Source organism: Aythya ferina (genome assembly GCF_964211825.1).
Source record: "Aythya ferina genome assembly, chromosome: 3".
NCBI classification, from domain to species: domain Eukaryota; kingdom Metazoa; phylum Chordata; class Aves; order Anseriformes; family Anatidae; genus Aythya; species Aythya ferina.
This window is the reverse complement of record NC_140298.1, coordinates 83,835,680-83,850,658: the sequence shown is the minus strand read 5'-3', so window position 1 is coordinate 83,850,658 and position 14,979 is coordinate 83,835,680. Positions and strand designations below refer to the sequence as shown.

The window sequence follows — 14,979 nt, the reverse complement described above, 5'->3', positions numbered from 1 at the left end:
GAAAATACTGCTATTTTCCTGTTTGCATCCTACTTGCATCAGCCATGAAGCATTCATCTATCAGAGTCTACTTGTGTTCAGTCCAGCCTGGCTGGTGCACACCAGGTACAAGTTGCAGCTCATCACAGACTCCAGTGGTGGCCATTAAAAATATGATCAGGGAAAAAAAAAAAACACAAACATTCTGTATATAAAAATATGTTCCGTTTATATAATAATAAAACTGCGCATGGAATTTACATAGTAGATAAGAATTTTCAAGCACAAATTCAGGCTGGGTAGAGAATGGATTGAGAGAAGTCCTTAGGAGAAGAACTTTGGGGTTTTGGTTGATGAGGAGCTCAACATGAGCTGGTAAGGTGTGCTTACAGCCCAGAAAGCCAACCGTATCCTGGGCTGCATAAAAGGAGTGTGGCCAGCAGAACAAGGGAGGTAATTCCCTCTGCTCTGCTCTTGTGAGACTCTACCTGCACCCAGGTTTGGGGCCTGCAGCACAAGGACATGGATGTTATTAGAATTAGTCCAGAGGGGGACAACAAAGATGATCAAGGGAGCACCTCTCCTGTGAAGACAGGCCAAGGGAGTTGGGGTTGTTCAGCCTGGAGAAGAGAAGGCTCTGGGGAGACCGTATTGTGACCTTCCAGTGCCTAAAGGTGGCCTACAGAAAAGCTGAGGAGAGACTCTTTGTCAGGCAGTTTTGTGATAGGACAAGGGGAAATGGTTTTAAACTAAAAGAGGGGAGATTTAGTATAGATATTAGGAAGAAATTCTTTACTCTGAGGGTGGTGAGGCACTGGCACAGGTTGCCCAGAGAAGCTGTGGATGCCCCATCCCTAGAAGTGTTCAAGGCCAGGCTGGATGGGGCTTTGAGCAACCTGGCCTAGTGGTAGGTGTCCCTGCCAGTGGCAAAGGGGTTGGAATTTAATGGTCTTTAAGGTCTTTTCCAACTCAAACCACCCTGTTCTATGATTTTCATGAGTTATCCATGAGGAGGGACAGATTCAATTTCATTTTCTGCCTGAGGCAATGCTTCTTCCACAACCTGTAGCTCCCACCAAAATGTGAAGTGAGCTGAGCAGGACCACCCTGTCTGCTCCCTGCTGATGTTGTGTCATTGTGTAACATAAATTCAAAGTTTGTGTTGTACATACGTGCAAGAGTGTGAAGACTGTAGTGTCACAGTTGTGATGTGGGAGAATGGGTATCTCATCTGTACTTCACAGGCTGCTCTTGCATTTCATTGCATGACTTTATGGGGACTCCAGGTTCAGAGACCATAGTGTAGAAATGCTTCTTCAGTAGTACGGAATTTTATTTGGAACAGATTATGCCGTAATTAAATTTTTTTTTTTTTTTTTGTCTTTTAAAGTGATTATTTTATTTATTTATTTTCAATTTAGACTGAATTTACAGTAACTCTCTGTGGTTTAACAGTTGGTCAAGTGCTTGTGAGCAAAATGAAATGCAGGAGTGAGAGTCCTCAAGTGAACAGGGACAGTTTGTCATTAGTTTCTTCATATTCTTTCCCTAATTGGCCGATAAGGTATATGCAGATGCTTGCAAAGCCCTGCTGTGACTAGAGCGACTGTTTCAATACTTGGTAACTATAGAAGACAGAACCTGCCAATTCCCCATTCCAGTTTTGCCACTTTACTTGGTGGATACATATTTGAGCTTACCCTTTGAATTGACATTTGCATGTCTCAGATACGCTGGGACTTAGAGACAAATTGATGTGATAATTCCCCTAGGAGAAATTACAAATATCTTGCCACAAAGTCTTGTGTTATATACCAGCCAAGACCTTAGGGTAGCTTTATGAGGGTAGGGGAAAATACAGATAAAAACTGTTCTACCAAGGCTGATGCACTCATTTTGATAGCCTAGCTTTGGGAAAGCTGATTAAAAACAACCTATTTTTTTTTTTAATATATTATAATTAAAGGCTAACTGTCAAGTGTTCGTACAGCAGCGCTCACAGGAACATGGGAGCAGCTGTTGCATTGGCCAATTGAAGAGGGGGTAGGATGACTAAAACCCTCCTTCATTCTTGTCCCTTGCCCAATTTAATCTGATTTAGAATAATGTGTTGCCACACATTGCACCAAGAAATAAAGAGAATGAAAGACCAAGTTACTTATTTTACAACTGAAGAAGTCCTTTCTTAGAGTGTCATAATAGCTGCTTTCACAAAATATATACCACAGCGTCATCAATGAGCACAGGGAATTAAGAGCAAAGTTTTTATCTCATCTAGCAGCCAGCTCCTCCATCAGTAGGGCACTCACAAACAACACAATAGCACTGACCTAGCATTGATGTGGGCACTTTCTAAATCAACTCCATCATTCCCATTATGTCATCCATGTCCATGTGTTAACTCAACTCCATCTTACTTAATGTCAGGTAAATTATTACCACAAAGCTGGATCACTGCATTTGCATAAAGATCCAACCTACTAGATCTCTGTGAAAAAGCTCAAACAAGAAACGTGGTGGAATACTGAATTTTTGGCTACTATATATGTATATATATATATATATATATAGTCAAAAGTTTCTGAACTCTGCAGTGACTGTTTCTATTTTTTAGAGAAAGTTAGTACTCATTTACTCCCACAGACAAAATTTCAGTTGCCACCTGGTAAAATTTGACTCAGAGATGCCGTCAGAATTCCTCAGGTGAACTTTAGCATGTCTATGTCATTATCCTGTGTTCCTCTGTGACTGATGTGATTCAGACAAGCTGTTCCTGCTGTGAGGTGTCACCAGGGGCTCCTGTCATATGCTGGAGTAACTCATTGACAGACATGGTGATGCACATCCCACATAAAAGACCAAACAGTGACCACATCAGTAAAATGCCATAGCACTCTTCTGAGTCTGAAGCTAGTTACTGGCCAAAGGTTTTTCACTTGAAGTTGTTGCATTTCGCTCTCAATTTTTCATCTTTTACTGAAGTGTAATAACACAATCCAATTTCAAGAAGACAGTTTTTGTCAACTATGTCTGAAGAAACTTTTTACAGACAGCTTAGACATGTATCAAAGGCAAGGGAGTTTTTGAGTAGAAGAGAAGCTGGGATAGGGGCAGGAGAAATGAAGACAGGAGCTGAATCGTGGCCTGTGCTTATGTGGACCTGTCCTTCTGGTGTTGCTCCTACCAAGGGATTTCAATGTGTCCATAATAGGAGATCCTGCAGCACATCTCACTACTTTTCAGGCAGTTTCAGAAAGAATATAAAAAACAGACGGATGAAGATGCTAGTAGTTTAGTAATTCCTACAGATGATCTTTCCATGTCGAGGAAGAAGCTTTCTGGCAGGACAGTATTAGAAGGATTTATGCTGTTCCCTCTTCAGAGCCTGTTTTGCAGAGGGAGAGCTTGAATCTGCACAGCTGCCAGCCTAAAACCTTTCTAGATTTACTACTGGAAATTCACTTAAAATTAAACATCAGCAACGCCCTCCCCAACACAGATTAAGAACAAAAAATGTCAAGGAGGAAATGTTCAGGCTAAAGAGAGAATTGTGGTGCTTCTGATTAAAAACAAAATCAAACTCTCCCCCATCCCATCGTAGGATTTCAAAAAGCTTTCCAGCACACATCTGCCTTCAGTTTCCTCTTTGTTTATTCAGTCATCAATTATCAAGAGACTTTTTGTTTTGTCTCAATGAGCTGCACAATTTGAAGCAACTGTGGTATCTAAGATGGTTCTGATTAAACCAAACACAGATTCTTTCTTGGCACAGAGAAACTGGGTTGGATTAAAATAAAAAATATCCAAAACCAACAGAATTTTCTCTCCAAACTGTTCTGAGGGTTATTATAATGTCATTTTCCCCCGTGAAACAAATAATACACAGACTTCAAACACCCTGAGTGCTGTTCTCAAACAACAGAAAATAAATGAGATTAGACATCGTGATTTATGATGCTTCCATTCCTTCTTTTTAAGAAAAGTGAAATATGTTAATAATTAAAGTCACATAAACTTGGATTCTTTTGGCTTCTAAAATATTGTGACATGCACTTGCCTAAAGAACCCTTTAGAACAAATGTACAATGACAGCAATTGCACTTGCATCTTGGAAGTGGTAGCTCCTTGGACATGTTATTACCTCTGATTAAACCAGTGGATTAATGCCTGTGTTATGCTCTCTGCTGATAGGAAGAAATTACAATGGAGCATCTGCCCATTCATCTTCCTTTTCCAGCAGAGCTCTGTCAGTGACTGCTATTGATGCTGCATCATGTGGCTACTGAGAACTCAATTTTTTCTACCCCTTTGCTTACTTTCTTATCCTCCCAACTCATTCCATAATTTTATTTGAACATTAACAGAATGTCCGGATGTATTGGCAATTTGACCTGAGGTTTCCATAGCAAAGCAAGATAATACCAATTTAACTATGATTTTGTTGCATGGCAGATACTGACCCAAGTCTGTAAATATGAAATTGTGGAAACCTATAGTTAAAGACGTTAGTTTCCATTAGAAAGTCCTTTCAGGGCTGTTAGAACAGAGGGAGGTACATTTTCTGTCTTTTCCTTAGACAAACAATGACCTGTCTCTTGATAAATGCCTGTCTCAATGATCAAAGTGCCAGCACATTCTGAGACTTGATGAAGTGCCCAGTCATGTACCTTAACTATAAATGTGTCTTTCTACTTCTGTAAAAACCTGAAACACAGTTCATGGAGCAAAAATACAGAAGCTTCCTTTAAAGATGATGTCAGTGATTTCAAATACTACTTAATAACAACAACAGGACAAAAATACATATATCTGTAGAACCTATCTTTATCTACTGTTATCTAATTGGTTGAAAGACACTGAAAATAAATCTCTCTTCTGTTATCACCATGATAATATATTTCTTGTTTTGATGATGTTATATGACTTTGATGTCAGTATATGACCAACTCTATTTTCAGAGGGAGATGTCAATTCTAGACCATTAGTCCTTGCTTTCTTTCTATAAATTTCTTTCAAGAAATTTCTACTTATAAAGTGTATGATGCTAGCATTTCTGAGTTCTTTTCATTAGCACTGTTTGTTATATATAAATATATATATGTAAGATGCTACAATATTAATTTACATCTTGTATATGCATGCATAAAATGTGAGGATTTCATTAGTTCATGCCAATAAACAAAGGCCTGGAATATTATTAATTCATTTGTATTAAGTGTTAAATTAGATTTGCTCTGTATTCATCTATAAACTTGGTGTGAAATCCTGACCTACAGTTAAAAGACATTTTACCTTAGGTTTTAATAAGGATAGCATTTCACATTGTGTTAAATCACATTTGCCATTCCTCATGAACTTGTCCTCATTTCAGAGTACAAGAAACACCTAATCAGGTTCTAGGTTGCATGCACAAATTGATGGCATGTATACTGGAAGCAGGTAAGCAATATCCAGGAAAACACATGCTCAAAGCCCATTTAAATTACAATTTATCTACATTCTTTGCATCTTCAGTTAAACCATAGCTGAATGGAGTGAATGGTCCTGAAAGCACTGTGTGGATACAGGAATCTGTGTATTAGAGCAGCCAAGGGTTAGAGCTACAACTGATGTCGACTCTGGCAAGGTTCATAGAAACAAGCAGAACAACACAAGAGCAGAATCAAACAGCTGGTGCTGAAGACCCAATGTCTGTGCTGTATATGGTTTGGAGGATTTAGTTTGGCCTATTTCTAACATATTCCTATGGACTAAACGTCTACCAGCAGCTAGAATGCACTAGAAGCGCTCCTAGAGCATGTAGCTTGCTTTATTTCATGTGAAAGGAGTCCATTTTGTGCATAAAGAGACTGCTCCACAATACAAACAGAAGGCTGAAGTAAATTGGGGTAATATTGAAAACACAAATGTAGAGACACCATCTACAACAGGCTATGGAGTACCATCCTTAGAAAAGTTTCCATGGGATAACATTTGCGTTTAAAATGGTGTGAAAATCAAAAACATATTTTACATATTATTGGTTGAATTCAGTCTTCACATCCAAACATTCTGTGACACTGTTGAGTTTTCTACTCACAGGACATTGTGACCATCAGGCCAATTTACACCCCTCAGAGTTCTGAAAAGTCTTTTATCATGCTTTCAACTTTATTCAACTAAAATTCAGGAGCTATTCAGATATCAGGGGAGATCCTCCAGCTACGTCACACAAGAGAAGGAGAAATTAAGACTTCAGAAAAGCAATGAGAAAAAAAATAATTCAATAAATAAATACAATTTGCTATCTACATTACTACAAATATGCTGAAAACTTAGAAACTTCCTTAGCAGTAGCAGGGAGAAACAGGCACTCTTTCAGCAGGATTCCTCGAACCAGTTTTAGACATCTGCTTTGCAATGAGCCGAGTGTTAAGGAAATTTGTCTTTCTATTCTTTCTGACTACAGAAGGGAAGATCAGATGCTGGCTGTAGATTTTTTTTTTTTTTAAATTATTAATATTATTTATAGATTTGTCAGATGACAACTATCCCAACCATCTTTAGCGTTATTTCATCTGTGTAGTGAGAAGAATGCCCTATAAGGGAAATACAGTAATAAAGTGATACTCTCCAAAGTCTTCTGCAAGAAATAGAGTAATCTCTTGAAATGGACATTTGAGATTCAGAAATTCCATTTCTTGTTGCTAAATCGAGTTCTCATAATATTCAGAGTCACACTCCATGATTTCATGAGCCCAGAGCCTTAAGTATTTGGATCTGATCAGGGCTTGAGCAAGCACAGTGCTAGACACTGTGACTGATCCGTGCACTGGAACATTTTTCAGCCTACGCATATTTTGGCTTCAGTAAGAATATGTAAATACTTGCTTAAGTAGTTTGATGATCAAGGGATGATCTAAGACATCAACTTAAAGCTTTGAGGAATATGACATGCATAGGAAAGAAACAGATATAGATTAGAAATTATAATTTTATAAAACAGAGAAAGGAAACTAAAGACAACAAGGAAAGCTAGTTACCTACCTAGCAAGGCCAAAGAATATCAGGCATTTGATTTTGTAGTTTTTTCTTTATGATATTAAAGGTGAAAAAAAATCCTACAAATAATATACTCCCTGTTCTTAGCAAGAATGATAAAATTATTAACATCATTTCAGAACAGCAAATTTGTTTATGTCCAAGATACAATGAGACATTTTTTATAATATAGAGCAGAGAATAATATGGGAAAATGTATTCTCAAGCTGAGAAGCTTACAAACATTTAAAACCAGGGACTGATAGCTTGTGAGCACAAGAACTCTACGGCTTTCTCAGACATAAATCACTCTTACTAAGGGTAGCTACCTAGTAATCTGTAGGAAATTGCAGAGACTGTGAAATTACAAGGTATCATGAAGTAATAATTAAAGAAACAAAGATTAATTGCTAGAGATGAGTTCAAACCACAAAATACGAATTTGAACAATTTAAATGAATGTTTGGAAATACTACATATGGACATATCATTATACCTATGCTATCATAAAGGCATAGCTGGTTGCAAAACTGTGGGTAAGTGTTTTACTTTCCAGTTTGGTCCCATTAACATCTCTAAATTGTTTCTTATCCACTTTCCCATTTTGTGAGAGAGAATTATTACAGCAATATTAGTCACAGCACTTTTCTGTACACCACGTACTTTGGGTGAACACATCCCACTCATAACAGTTTGGACAAAGAAGATGGGAAATTACGTGAATGCAGTCCATGTTTAGGCACAAGGTTAGGCATGAGAAAAAATCAAACTGTGAAGCAGCAAACTGAATAGGTGCTTGAAATCTTTTTTCCAGCAGGGGATAAGCAGTAACTCATGTGACAAATACCATGAAATAAGATATGAGATCATCATCTGTAAATCAGTCAAGCAACTGTTTCTCTACTCTATCTAAGAAGTGTCTATTAAAAAAAAAAAAAAGGTAATAATAAGGGAGGGGGTCTGGGAAGCAAAACTTGGGATTTTCCTTGTGTTACATGTATGTGCTCCCCCAGGCGGAGTGCTAGCCATAGGTTTATTTGCTATCCTCCCGGAGCTATACCCATCATTTTTCCCTGTGTGGGGTCAATAGGTAGAACAGTAGAACAGACAGTGCCTAACCCCAGGCTGTGTTGCCTTTAGCTTGGTGTACCCATCAAAGAAAAAAGTGGGTCCTGTGGTTTTTTTTTGGAATGTTTTTAATTTTGTGATCATTTCTTGAGCTTTAGTACCTCAGCTGAATCCTCTGGTTCCAATGAATGGCTTCTGTAGACACGAGCAGCAGAGCAACTCCCCTTTTTACAGAAGGCCATAGTGGTATGTTTGCATCCTAAAGTCAGTGTTAAATCCTAATGCATGACTTCCTTATTACTGTGTTCCCTCCAGGTCCCCTGACACCCCCATTTCTCTTCAATACCAAGCTCAGACATAGGATAGATCTGTAACTGTTCAAGTTAGTATTTAAGTGATTGGGGAAAAAAAAATTAGAAAAGCATTTTATATGCCTACACAAAATGCCAATGTCAGTTTTTGTCTCCTTCAGTACCCTTGTGAAAAGTGTAATACTGTCAAGACAAGTGGTTTCAGTCTGACCTGATTTACAGGACAGAACAGGATAAACAGGTGATTGCTGTCACTTAGCTACCAGGCTATATAATCACCTAAAATAGTAATTAAATCAAAATTACTGCAATACTGACATGGTATTAGAAAACTTTCAAAAAATATTCTAAGGACCTCAGAAAATTTAATTTATCTGTATACATATATATTTTTTTATAATTTCTTAACCAAGTTAATCTAATTGTCATGAAACTAGAAGATGGGTTTGATATTTACATTCTTTGTGGTGTGGGGCATAAAACTCATGATAAATAAAGGCAAAGAGTTCCTACTTGTTTAGCATGAAACCACAACACAGTGATGAAGTGGCACCATGACAGCGTGTGTACACTGTCAACCCCTTGACAAAAGACTCTCTGTTGCAGCCTTGTGCCCACCAGTTTGCCGCTTTCTGTGTCCAAGCTACTCTCAAACGTAGGCAGCCTGGCATCCCGACTGGGGCCTTCCAGACAAGGCACAGCCTGATGCATGTAGCCTCCTCTGCACCACTGCGGTGAACAAATAATGAGTGCTCTTGAAGAAAGCAGGTGAGACTCAGAAAATACTGCATTTCGGGAAGAGACAATCAACCAGGGAGGAGGCCTTAAGTGAAGTGGCACAGAGAAGCTGTTAGCCTCTGTTTTGATGGGAGTAAGGTTACAGAGATACTACTTTTTGAATGTGTGTACAAACATAATCGCTGGATCATGAGTTAAGTGTTATTTTTAAGTTGTTCATACACTGCAATATTTGCCAATCTCTACCTTTTGTCTACTTGACTGAGGAAGAACTACAGTTCCAGAGATCGTACCTACATCGTACTGTTCTCATCCTAATAAATTTCTAGTAGAGAGACTTTCCTTGGCAGTTACAGTACAAAATACAAGTGAAGAGCTCTTCGCATGGGCTTTTATGTTTACTTCTGAATTTATCTACATTAACAAGATACCAAAAAGAGACATTGTGTTTATCTTTCTGTACACATTCATACCATTGCTTTAGAGTGGAAAAAATGTCTTCCATTCATTCTGTGTTGAAAACTGCTCATGGAATAGGAACATATCTTTTTGTAGCAGACATCCTAAGCCTCCCCCCCCCAAACATAAAGTTCTGATTAATCCCAATAGGCAGCTTAACAACAAATAAAGATATCTTGCTAGTCAGAGAAGATTTGAGACCTTTTTCCCATAACATATTGTAATTTTACAATGATTAATTCATGTGCTTATTCTCAAGTCACTTGCATAGACAGCATACTTAGTCTGCATAAGGTCAAGTGCACGTGTAAGTCTTCGATGACTGGGATATAAATAGTTGGTGTATTTGGCTATTTAGAACACCATTGGTCATGAATGCCTATCAGTTTCAGCAGAAGTTTTGCATGTACAAGAGATATAGCGTCACATTTCACATTATGTCAGTGCGGACTACAGAAAGCTTTCAAAGCTGTAAACTTTGACCATTGCAGAACCATTTGATTAGCTGTCTCATTTCTTTTTCTCCCTCTATTTCAAGGTGAATCGACACATTAACTATTAAATATTTAATTTTTCCACTCAGTAATATGGTTACTCACCTGATTAGGTTTCTCAAAGCAAATATAAATAGATTTTTTTTTTTTTTTCCCAGCAAAGGTGAGTTCAGTAGTTATGTAAGCTAGAGGCCAGCCAGCCAGAGCCTTGCCAGTACCCCTCAGTCCTGGCTTTCAACACAGTTGTTATTCCAGTAATGTCTCTCTCTTAAGCTGCAGCTGCCAACTCTGTTCAAATGTGTGGTGGTTTTCTGCTGTGGGCAAAGTGCCACTACCACTGAAGCTGGTTCCATGAAACTCATTTCATGGCCAAATGCTGATTTCTTTATCTGTAAGTCTCTTTAGATGCTTAATAGATACTTATACTTAATAACAGAAGTATACCAAAAAATGAGCTCTTTTTTTTTTTTTTTTTTTTTTTTTCCTAAGCAAGGAATCTGTCTACTTCTGCAAGGATTAATGCTACACCAAAAGGGAAACAAAACTCATCCACATTATTCCTGTCTGTATGGAATTAACAATAATGAAAAGAAAGCACCTCAACTTTTGCCGTGGGGCATCTGGTAGGTTTATGTGTTCATCTTAATAACTAGTTCCTTAAGGATGGCAATTCACATTTCCCCTGGAAAACCTGCTGTAGACAGCAGAGTTGACCAGCAAGAGACATGACCTCTTCAAAATCTACCCAGTGTTCCAGTAAGAAGCAAAGACCAGATTTGGTAGTGGGAGACTGTCCACCAGAGTAACATGCTCATTATGCTTTCATCCTCCATCCCACTTCCTTCATTGTAAGGGTGAACAAATTTGAACTGATGGGATGATGTAATTTTGTAAGTGTTATTATGAGTGTACCTGTCTACTTTCTATATAGCAAATATAAAGATAACTGTCTATCTTATATAAACTGGTATTTATTTATACACTGAAGTTTATCTTCCAGTTTGCAGACATTTACACAAAATGGAAATATGAGTAGTTAAAAAATAGATTACTAGGTCGGAGTGGTTAATATACTGTCATGTATCAGTGACAAACTGACTTTGACTGAGGTGACCACTATGCTTTGGAAGAGCCATGTGACCTACATTTTTTCTTCTGTATCATAATAGATGGATGTTTTGCAGGCAAGTATGGTAGCTGACCACCTCTGTAGGCTATAAATTCATAGGTCCAGGCAATTTGAAAATCATGTTTATCTCTCAGAAGTCTCAGACAATTTTTCCCAATGATTATTTCTGGGGTACATGCTTCTTGTCCTAAGTTTTCACACCACTCTAAAAGAAGTATAGCATTAGAGCAATAAAGGATAGAGTACAGCAGGACTAAGAGAAAAATGCAAAATTACCACAGACACTGTAATACAAGTTTCACATAGACACCACAATGTAAGTTTCACCATTGTAAAATATTTCAGAATGAGCATTGTCCTTCTGTACCAAACTTAGAGACTGACAAAGTTAAGTTGTCTTAACTTTGGATTCTTCCAAGCTAGTATGCAATTCTTCTCAGCAGAGTTAATTAGCTTAGGCATCCAACCAGCAATTTTCACAGCAAACTAACCCAATTATCTCTGCATGATACGTCATTGGGTCATGCCTGAGCCCAGAAAATGTTTGTCTACATATGGGAAAAATTTACTGCAGGTTGTGCCATTGAAAACAACAGTGGGCCCTCCAGGGAGAGGGATAGTTCCCTTCTGCCGTTCACAGTATGAATATCTGAACTAATAACCACATAGAGAATACCCTGTTATTTTCTCATTTATTTATTTATTTATTTGCCAATTACCATTAAAAAAAATTTAAAAAATCAAAATCATTACAAGTAACGGGCATGAGGAGCCCAGGGTTCTAACTTCTAGAATGCAGAATAAAGCAAAAGATTTTTGACATCCATTTCAGAATTATCTAGCAATTTTGTCACGGTAAAGCAACTTCACTAACTTGATAACCACTCCAATTTAAGCAGAATGGTACAGATTTTCTACCTTTCATTGGAAATGCTGATGAGTTACTGGAGGCTCTGGAGAGACTCAGAGCTTCCAGGGAAACTTTGACACCACAATTATACTGACAGTATGGTATTCTTCTCAACTGCCAAATGCCAAAACCCAGAAATCTGTGATAGTTTAGGATCTGATAGTTTAGGTCTTCAAAAGGCTGAGATGGGCCACTGACCAACTTTCTTCGGCAACAGTTACAAAAGTTGTTTTACTTTAACTAGTACAACATGCAGAAGTATAAAGAAACTTGTATCATATAAAGTGTAAGGGGGAATACATCATATTCTTTAAACACTTGAGTTCATGTAATTACACTGATAACAAACATATCCAGGGTATAACATGCAGTCATTACGTATTATATCGTCAGGAAGTAGAAATTAAGAAGATCATTTAATTTATCTGTTCAAGTCATTTTTCACACTTGGATTATAAATATCCATCACTCCAATACTAAAAGACAAGACACTAAATTGATTATTTTGCTCTTAACCTCATGTGAAGCAATATCAATTCAGTCCATTGAAAAGTTACCTGCTTTCACTGTAGCCGTTGTAAGCATTTAGACATTTCTTTATTTACTATTTCTCAATTTACAGTGAGAAGATAGGAATAGAATAAGACTTTCACTGAAAACCTCTCTTCCTCAGCCTTTATGGAAAATGAACCTCACTCACATAACCCATATCAATCCATAATCTCAAGGAGTTTGGAATCATGCTAGCAAGCCTAGTGTTATTCCAAATATCTTTAAATTTGAAGCAAGCTCAGAAATACTAGTGTAAACCAGATATAAACCTTTTCTGACAAAAACATCTATTACCATTCTAGAATACTGCTTAATAATATACCGTTGCAAGTATGGACTGGTCTTGTGTCAAAGATCCCTGAAGAAATAGAGTCAGTGCTCCAGATTCCTGTCTTTCTTTTCGTACAAAATAATTATCCTCTTGCAGCTGCTGGGACTTGCCCTTCTAGATTTTTTTCAGTACTGAGCCAATGTTACAGTAAATGACAGCATGACGATTTCAGCACATTTCAAAGACCGTGCAGTCAACAAAGATACCCCTCTCTGAAGGCATGTTGTGCTTTGTTCATTAGTTATACCCACAGATGTTATAATGTCAGTTTTGCATTGATCAGTGACAAAATTTTTCTTTCATTCTCTTGGAAATTCAATTCCCCTGTAAAATCTGAAATTGGATACTGCATGACGCACTCAACACAAAGTCTGAGGTCTTTTACATTTTCTGGCTCATGCTCTTCCTCACAGAGTTGAGGAGAAGTATCAGCATGGGACCCCTCTGGCTTTGTGACACTACCAGAACCACACACATTTCTCTGGCAAATCAAGACAGTGAAGTTAGTTTCCAGCAGCTGCCCTCAGAGCAAATTTAGTTTTTACTTCCCATACCTCTTACAGAGCCAGTTGTCGGGTATTCCCTTGCTCTTAGAATAACCTCAGCTCTGTACATGATTTGGAATACCTTGGGATGAAATAGAATATCCTGTATTATATTGGATACTAAGGTCCTTAATTTATTAGACACTGATGCATAAAATTAGCAGGAGAAATACTTTAAAATACAAGAGATATCACCTCTGAGAAAGTCCCACTAGCTAGTCTGACTTTTGGTGTAACCCCTTAGAGTCATTTTACATTCCTAGCAGTTCCCCTATAGAGTACAGTATAACTTCTTATTCTTGCATATGTACGTACTAGATGACATAGATAAGAATATGTCTACTGGAAAAAAGATCATGTTCTCTTCACTCTTCCTAAAGAATAAATTGCACTAAGGACAAACTCCCCAGTTTCAGACCAAAATGTTATAAAAATGCCAAACCAAATAACAAACCAACTTGTGAAGACTTTCAGCTGTAGGCATTTTTTTTTTTCTTCTTGATATCTCTTTTTTTTTTTCTTTTTTTTTCTTTTTTTTTTTTTCTTTCTTCTAATGGTTAATAACATTTGCATGCATATAACTTCCTTAGAGCTACAGTATTATGCACTCAACAGTATTTTAGCTGTAGATTATAGTTGACATGATAAAGGATCAAAAGTGTATCTTTTCTGTCAGCTTGTGCCATTAAGAACCTCTAACCATGGATCACTGATGTAACAGATCATTACGGTCCATTGTGTCAGTTCATCTGTTGGGATCTGTGCACTACAGGCATGACAGATTTCCTCTGCAGCAATTATAGTCTATTGTGACAATAGGATTTAATGAATATAAACAACAAACCACATAATCTGTTATTACAGAACACAGCTATGCACCCAGATGGGAATTACGTTCCTAGGCATTGCCAGTTGCAGCTTTTGTAATTGTGACTATTTCAGTCATTGTGTTTTTAACTGTAATACTCTAATTTACCACATACATTTATCTCAGTCCTGGCAGGTGAAAGGTACTCAGAATTTAAAGTCTAATCCTGCAAATGTTCCATGATTTTATTTTTTTCTGAGTAAAAAATTATCTTTTATTTTTTTTTAGACACTTGCTGCTGACTTTTGCTGTGATACTAATGGTGCTATTAATGTTTCAGTGCTACCATTGTAGATGGAACAAGCAAATACACTAAAATTGGTCACAGAAATTAATGAAGCATAGCAGAACATTCGTGTATTGTTTCCAAAGAATAGACACTTCTGCTCAATATTAATTTTTGCAAATGATGGGCAAAGTGCTACACCAGCGCAAATCTGTAAGATCACAATGATGCGAATTTTGCTGATTGATGCAGCTGAAGGCCTGACCTAGAGGCTTTTGATATATATTTGTGAAATTAATACTCTTTTTAAAAGCACATAAATGCTCCATTATATTAAAGCTGTGCAGTC

The 14,979-nt window shown here is 37.5% G+C and overlaps 1 protein-coding gene across 2 annotated transcripts in view; it reads right to left on the bottom strand.

Annotated features, from left to right (window-relative positions):
- Positions 1 to 14,979, bottom strand: part of PDE7B (phosphodiesterase 7B) — a 175,290-nt gene that overhangs the window by 101,387 nt on the left and 58,924 nt on the right. The gene's annotated exons all lie outside the window — the stretch shown is intronic.